This window comes from Delphinus delphis, chromosome 2, assembly GCF_949987515.2.
Source record: "Delphinus delphis chromosome 2, mDelDel1.2, whole genome shotgun sequence".
NCBI lineage: Eukaryota > Metazoa > Chordata > Mammalia > Artiodactyla > Delphinidae > Delphinus > Delphinus delphis.
Genome location: NC_082684.1, coordinates 45,697,791 through 45,705,618, shown reverse-complemented (window position 1 = coordinate 45,705,618; position 7,828 = coordinate 45,697,791). Strand labels below are relative to the sequence as shown.

Below are 7,828 nucleotides of genomic sequence, written 5' to 3'. Positions count from 1 at the left end.
TAGAGTGCAGGCTCAGTATTTGTGGTGCACCGGCTTAGTTGCTCCGCAGCATGTGGTATCTTCCTGGACCAGGGCTCGAACCCGTGTCCCCTGCATTGGCAGGTGGATTCTTAACCACTGTGCCACCAGGGAAGTCCTATCCTTACAGTCTATGTCCACTATTAAGTGGGCATATACACATGCCTCTTCCCCAAACCTCCTTGTTAACTGTTCTCCAATCTTGTACCAAGTCCCTGACCTCCAACCCATGAATTTTTGTAGACATAAATATATGGGCATCTCTCCTTCCAGGAAAAGTGCATACCAGATGTATGGCTTGACTTTCTTCCCTTTGGGAAAATTCATCCTCCCCATAGTTCTCCAGGGTCACCCCTGAACAGGGTGTGATTCTGTAGCAGTTTATTTTCATCTAGTACCCACACGTTGTATAGTTGCATCTCTAAACCAGGATCAATTTTTTCCTTCCTTGATCAGGTGGAATTTATTTTTTTAATATACTTTTAAAAATATTTATTTTGCTGCACCGGGTCTTAGTTGTGGCATGTGGGATCTAGTGCCTTGACCAGGGATTGAACCCGCGTCCCCTGCATTGGGAGCGTGAAGTCTTAGCCACTGGACCACCAGGGAAGTCCCAGGTGGAATTTCTTATGAGACCATAGGTGTGAATGAAGGATAGGCGGCACTGGAGTAGATGGTGTGGCAGTCTTAACCACTTGTTTGTAACACATTTGTGCCTTCTCTGAAGGCACAAATGAGTTATGAACCTGTTTAACCTAGATCTTGCATAAACCATATCTTTTTGATGATGAACATCTTTTCCCACTCCCAAAGTTATGGGTTGATGGGTTAGATTACACCCAGTTCATAATAGGCAGCTCAGGTCACCTGGACAGTTGGTGTTCCATGGTCAAGTACTTGATCTTAATTAGAGGAAAATGGCCAGCATACCCCAAAATCTAAAAGTCTGCACTATGCTTCTCCTATTGAGATTTGCCAGTGGCTTTACATTGTATTCTCATTTTCGCTGTTGGATCTGCTGGGTCACAAGTCTCAACTGACCATAGGGCACATGAGTCTTAGACCTGCTAGAGTTCTTTCTTGATCTGGGCCCAAAATTCATAGCCTAACAGGTTTCCCAGAAAATGAGCTAGAGTAGCAGACCCGAATGTAGTATGCATTGCCTACAGAATCCAAAGATACCATGATGGTTAATTTTATGTGTCGACTTATTAGGCCACAGTACCCAGATATTTGGTCAAACATTATTCTAGATGTTTCTGTGAAAGAATTTTTTAGATGAAATGAACATTTGGCTGACTTAGGGTCAAGCAGATTATTCTCCATAATGTGGGTAAGCCTCATTTCATCAGTTGAAGGCCTTAAAAGACAAAACCTGACCTTCTAGAAGAAGATGGAATTCTGCCAGCAGACTGCCTTGGGACTTGAACTGCAACACTCTTTCTTCCCTGGGTCTCCAGCCTGCCTTGCCAACCTTCAAGATTTTGGACTTCTCAGCCTCCACAATCATGTGCATATATAAAAAATTGGTTCTATTTCTCTGAAGAATTCAGATTAATACAGATGCCTTTTCCTTAGTGGTAGGGCTTGCAAAATGCAGACACTGGTCTTTGCTTGGGAATATAGATTGTAATATAAGACCAGAGAGGGACTGCAGAGTGAGACAATAGAGGGACAAGGCTGGAAACCTGAGGGACATCAACACAAAAGAGATAGAGAAGACAAATTCAGAAAGGGACTGAGGAGCTTCAGGCTACATAGAAGGAAAAGAGAGAGCAGAAGAGCCATGTTTGTGAGGTCACTGAGGTCAAGGAAAGAGAAGCCTTTCAAGAAGTAATCAGTGGTGTCATGTGACAGAGAGGAGTTAGCAGCAGGGAAATCATTGGTGACTTCAGTGAGAAGTGTTTCAGAATCCAGTTGTGGGTGCAGAAGCAGGTTACCGATGTATAAGGCAGAGTGAATGGGTAGTGAGAATATAGTCAAGTAAGTTGCATCTTAACCAATCCAAGAATCAATCAAAAACCTGGCTTTGTAGGAGATGGGGTAGATGGGGTGGGCTGGAGTTTGAATATTTTCCCCTTCGTTTAACTGGAGAGATCCCTGAATGCAGGAATGGCTGATGGAGAGGGAAAGGTTGAAGATTCAGACAGAAAGGGCATTGTTGATGGACTGCAGTCCCTGAGGAGGCTCAGAGGGCTGACATCCAGAGGTCTGTGTCATGAGAGTCAGCATCCAGAAGAATTATTCTACAGCCTTCACAGAATGATGATTTGTAATAGAGGTTGCAGTCTGTTTACCTTCTCTCATAAGACTTCCAAAACAATATATGCAAGTACCAAAAGGTGGCTTTTAAAAATTGTTGACCTGGATCAAAGGAAGTTGGTAAATTGGAGATGTGGTCAGAAGTAAATGGAACTAAGCCTGGGAAAGGTTAATTACAGGGTTGTCATACTACAGGGAGGAAAAACACTGGGCAAGGACTGGCTGGGAAGCTAAGAGTTATCATGAGGAGCTGAATATGAACAAGCAAATAGAAGCGTGTTTTTTGTTTTTTTGGTGGTGCCATGCGGCTTTCGGGATCTTAGTTCCCTGATCAGTGGATTGAACCCATGCCCCCGGCAGTGAAAGAGCATAGTCCCAACCACTAGACCACCAGGGAATTCCCAGAAGTGTGGTTTAAAAAGCAGGCACCATTCTGCAGGACACACATTTTTAAATGCATGTTTTATATTTAAACACCTAGCATGCTGCTGTATATGTTGCAAATATTGCTGACTTTGTTCGATTTGTTGCTACTGATCTGCCCTCACCAGGTCATACTCTTAAAAATTATTTGGGTGGGAGTGGTGACAGTTATACTGAAATATCCATGTTCTCTTGCCTGATTCCTCAGGCCAAGATTCATCCCTGCAACTTGCCTGGTTAGGGTGAAGCTTGTATAGGCAGCAGTGGTGAAAGAGTCATTGTTTTTTCTTTTCTTTATGTGACACTAAGCAGCAGCAGTATGTTGACCACATTTTTTATTTAGGCCTCATTGAATAGCTAATACTAATCAACCGATCTAACTTACTAAACAAATAAAACTTCTCACATGAGGACTACAAGTTAATCTTCTTTTACCCTCCACATTATTTAGGTCTCTTATTAGTAAAAGCGTAGTATCCATTATTCAAGCATGCTGTGAAGATCCCTGGTTCAATCCCTGGTTGGGGGAACTAAGATCCTGCATGACACAAGGCGAGGCCAAAAAAAAAAAAAAAAAAAAAGAATCAGAGAGTTTAAAGATTGTTTCTTCCAATTGCTAGGTGTATTTGGACAAAATGTACATATTTCAATACTGTATTATTTTGGTAAGAAGAGTTTACATGATGCTGGCTGGCAGCCAATTTAATATTGTTGATTTAATTTAGTGTTATCTATCTGCTCATTGTTTATACTAATGACAAAAAAGATATCATAAGTAAGAGAATCCTATACATAAATGAAAACTCACATTTTGTTTGTGTACCTAAAAGTTTATACTTTGGGAGTCAACATGTTGCAGTGGCACATGCATGGGAATTGGAATCAAATAGATCTGGGTTCAGGTGCTGGGTTTTTTTTTTTTGCGGTATGCGGGCCTCTCACTGTTGTGGCCTCTCCCGTTGCGGAGCACAGGCTCTGGATGTGCAGGCTCAGCGGCCACGGCTCACTGACCTAGCCGCTCCGCGGCATGTGGGATCTTCCCGGACCGGGGCACGAACCCGTGTCCCCTGCATCGGCAGGCAGACTCTCAACCACTGGCGCCACCAGGGAAGCCCCAGGTGCTAGTTTTTGAGCTCTGTGTTCTTGAGGTAGTTAGTTATTCAGCGTAAGCCTAGTCCTATGGGGTTGTTTGGACAATCGTGTGTGCTAATTACGTTAAACACCTGCACCGTGCATATGCGGAAGAAATACTGGCTCCTCTTTCCTCATTTAATCCACCAGTTTCCAATCACTGGCAGCCTTTGAAGATAGAAGACATGAAGGTGCCTTCAATAATGTTAAATTATGCTACAAAGTAGTTTTACCTCCCTACTTATTCCTGCCCAAATTTCCCTTGAAAGTCCCCAGTGATGTCTTGGGATTGTATGGGCAAAGTGGAAACTCCCTTCTACTTAAATAAGACTAAAATTTCTTGCAGCTATTTAGAAGTGGAAGAAAGATGTGCGGCTTATCTATTACTGCATAACAAACCATCCAAAAATCATAAAAATTATATGGAGTCAGAAATTCAAGTAGGGCTTGGCTGAGTGGTTCTTCTGCTCCGTGTAGTACTGACTGGGATCACTTAGTGGTATTTAGCTTGTGGCATGGATGGTCTGGGGCTCCAGAAGCCTTCATTCATATGTCTGGCACCTTGGTGGGGACAGTTGGAAGGCTGGGCCCAGCTGGTTCTCTCTTCCTCCCCATGTAGTCTCAAGGCCTCTCCACATGGTCTCTCCAGCAAGGTAGTTGGACTTCTCACATGGCAGCTTAGGGCTCTAAGATCAATGGTTCCAAGAGACAGGAAGTGAAATTGCCTGTCTCTTACAGTTTGGGCCCAGAAATTGGCACAGTGTTACTTCTGGCATATCCTATTAGTCACGTCAGTCACAGAGCCCTCCCAGAATCAAAGGGAGGGGCACAGATCCCACCTGTCCATGTAAAGAGTGGCAAATGATTTATGGTCACCTTTAGTCTGTTATGAAAGCATTTGAATGCCATATGCTTGAAGAGATTACATGTCAACGGGAACAATGCAGACCTCTCATAAGCACAGTTATGTGCCAGATACTTTGTTAGAATAGCTGATTACATCTAGATCTCCAGTTGCAGATGTTTGTATAAACTTCCCCACTCCATTATTTGGGTGGAAAAGGTGGACCTGGAATCTTCCTTTTTCTTTCAGTTCTGTGAAATGCTTCTATTATACTTTCATCTCTGCCATCCCTGAAATGGTGGAGTAGGAGGTGTAATACGTTACTCATATATTACTCAAATCTCTACAGAACTCACCACTTCTGGGAAATCTTCCCTGGAAAAAACAGGAATAGCCTGCTTTCTCTCTATCTGCTAGAGAGATAGGTACTGTGTGTCTTTAAAACTTTTCCAAAATTAGATAAAAGTTATTACACACTAGAAGTCAGAAGGCAATCGCCAGTAAATTGCACTTGAGAAAGAGAGAGTGAGCAAGAGAGAGTGAGCAAGAATACTCTTCAGGTAATAGTGTTACACTTTATCATTTTCAATAAAATTTAATTTCTTAGTTGTTAACCACTAGAGATACTTCAGATGTTGGGAGTGCTAATCGTTGTTAGCAAGTTAGTTGCTTCTTCAGTAACATTGAGAGTAGTAAGCAGCAACCAAGGTTAATTATATCTTAGGTTATTTATATCTGTTAATTATAGTTAATGATATTATATTATACTATACTTCAAAACTTAGAGGGCAGGTCTTAATTCCTAATAGGGCTTATCATGCATAACAGTTCTAGTAAGGCTTTGTTTTTACGTGAATAAATATGAAGCTTATACTGAAGAATGAAGTATCCAGGCACTTCCCTTTCAAAGTCAAAGTTCAATCACTCAGAGAAGTTGAAATAGCTGACACATTTACGCTTTTTTTGTTTCAAACTATGGAACACAAAAATAAGTGATCCCTGACCATAAGAAGTGGTATATTTAGGGTAAACATGTCCCTAAGTTCCATCCACTTCTTGTCTTATGTACAAATGTACCTAAAAATTACTGTTTCTAAAATGACACTGAGGTTTTACTGAAATCATAAAAATGATAGAATTTTAAAATTCTAACCTAAAATCTGCTTTAGTACCAACCAGAGGAAATTAGATGGTTGTTTGTAGGCTAATCAAGAGTCCTTAAACTCCTCTATAGGAATGATACATTTCCCCTCTTTGTATTAAGAGACTAATGGCTACCCTCTTCAGTGAAGCTGGATCCTTTATCGCAGGCTCAGGAGACAGCCAGAGGTTTAGAGATAGATTGCTTTGAGGACACTGGAACCGCTGAGGTGCTGAGTAACCCTACTGAGAAAGAAAAAAGAGGGTGGCGCTTCTGGAGTTAAAATAAGACAGAATGCATCATTGGAGAACACAGTGGCTGAAGACTGGCAGAATTCTCAACATCTCAGGCTACCACATACTGTTCAGTTTTCATGTGTACTTTGGAGGTGCTCTAGAAAGCTCTGACAAAAAATAATTAGAATTCAGATGTACAGTACATTTTTAGCCAGCCCATATAAAGGTGGTGCAGGAACTGTTCTGACGTTCATTACTTAAAAATTGGTCTTGTTCCCCTTTGTCAGTATGTAGCGGGAGGTGTTAGTGATGAGTCCTAATTTTATGTGTCTCTATCCACCCTCTAAAAGGTTTTGAATTATTTTGAACTCTCATAACATTTGAGGAGAGCCTGTAGGTGTTTTGTATATGTTCTGGACAATGCCTAGCATTCTGGGAGAGATTGATAAGAAGTAAGTAATAAACACATCTCGTTTGCCAGTGGACCAGGAAGATAGCTATCATTCCTTTAGCAAAGAGCAAACTAATAAGCAGGGATTCTGGCCAACCTTTCCTTTCTTCTGCAGCTTAAAGTTATTTACTCGGGCTTAATGAATGGCCATCGGCTGGCAGACACAACAGCTTCACAATATTTGCACACAATTTATTTGGGTCCGTTTAAAATTTCTCTCTCTCTTTGGCTCCAGGGATGCCCGAAGGAGAATTCAGAGAGAAACTCTGGAGACAGAGGAACGGATGATTTCGTTTTCTAGTGATAAAAAAAATCCATATATACACTAATATGTATAAAATGGATAACTAATAAGAACCTGCTGTATAAAAAAATAAAATAAAATTCAAAAATTCAAAAAAAGAAAATCATAAAGAAGAGAAAAAAAAAAAAATCCAGTCTGAGGGGCCAGGTTGGAGGGCCATGCAAGACGAAACCAGCTTTGGGGGAAGGACAGAGAGAGAGAGAGAGAGCAGGGCCCCCGGACGAAGGGAACTCCGCTGCGCCTCGAGCCCCAGAGCTCCCACCTTCCACCTAGCTGCGGGACGTCATCTCGGGAGGAAAGCCCCGGAATCCCGAGCCCGCCGAACGCTGGGACTTACCCGAGCGCGCGGGAGAGCGCGCGGGGGCCGAAGCGGCGACGCCTGTCCCTTTAAGGGGCCGGTCTCCGGGCACTGCCGGCCCAGACGCCGGGACGTGCCGGGGCCGCCCCGCCCCGAAACCGCCCGTTTCCTGCCGGGCGGCGCGACGGCACCTGAGGTACTGCGGCGGCGGCGGCGGCGGCCACTTGGAGCTGGCGGCTCGGGCTGTACTGCCGGCGCCGCCGCGTCTTTCTGGTATCCTTCCCCGGCCGCGCAGGGTAAGGGAGAGCGGGCCGCGCCGGGCCCAGGCTCCGGCCGCGGGGACCGCGGAGAGGGGAGGGTTGCGCCGGCCGCGGGGTCCCAGGCAGACGGGAGGGCCGCGTCGGGCGGGGGGGGGGTGCGGCCGTGGGGCCGGGACACCGCCTGCCGCCGCCCCCGCCGGGTAGGCCTCGGGCGCCGGGTCGCCGCCGCCGGGCTCCTGCTTGGGCCGGGCCACCGAGGCTGGCGGGCTCCGAGCGGCCTCGCGGCCTCGCCGGGCCGCCGCGGGCCCGACCCCTGTTCCGCTGCGGCGTCTTGTCCGAGGACGTCTCCCGAGGGTGAGGTCGGCCGGAGAGGGCCTTGGGGTGACCGAGACACCTATTTTTAGTAGGGCGTGAGGGCCCCCGGGAAGGAAGGCGGATTACCGTATCCTCGGCCGGGGGA

General features: G+C 45.1%; 1 protein-coding gene across 12 annotated transcripts in view; it reads left to right on the top strand.

The window, feature by feature from the left end:
* The first annotated feature begins 7,274 nt into the window (after positions 1 to 7,274).
* The window catches only part of KTN1 (kinectin 1), a 118,436-nt gene continuing 117,882 nt past the window's right edge, over positions 7,275 to 7,828 (top strand). For 6 of the 12 annotated variants that reach the window (XM_060004514.1, XM_060004510.1, XM_060004513.1 and 3 more), the window contains exon 1: positions 7,276 to 7,404. The gene's annotated coding sequence lies outside the window, so the exon portion shown is untranslated. Of the gene's footprint in view, positions 7,405 to 7,828 lie in introns of all 12 variants that reach the window. The other 6 variants (XM_060004509.1, XM_060004505.1, XM_060004512.1 and 3 more) reach the window with 2 other exon arrangements.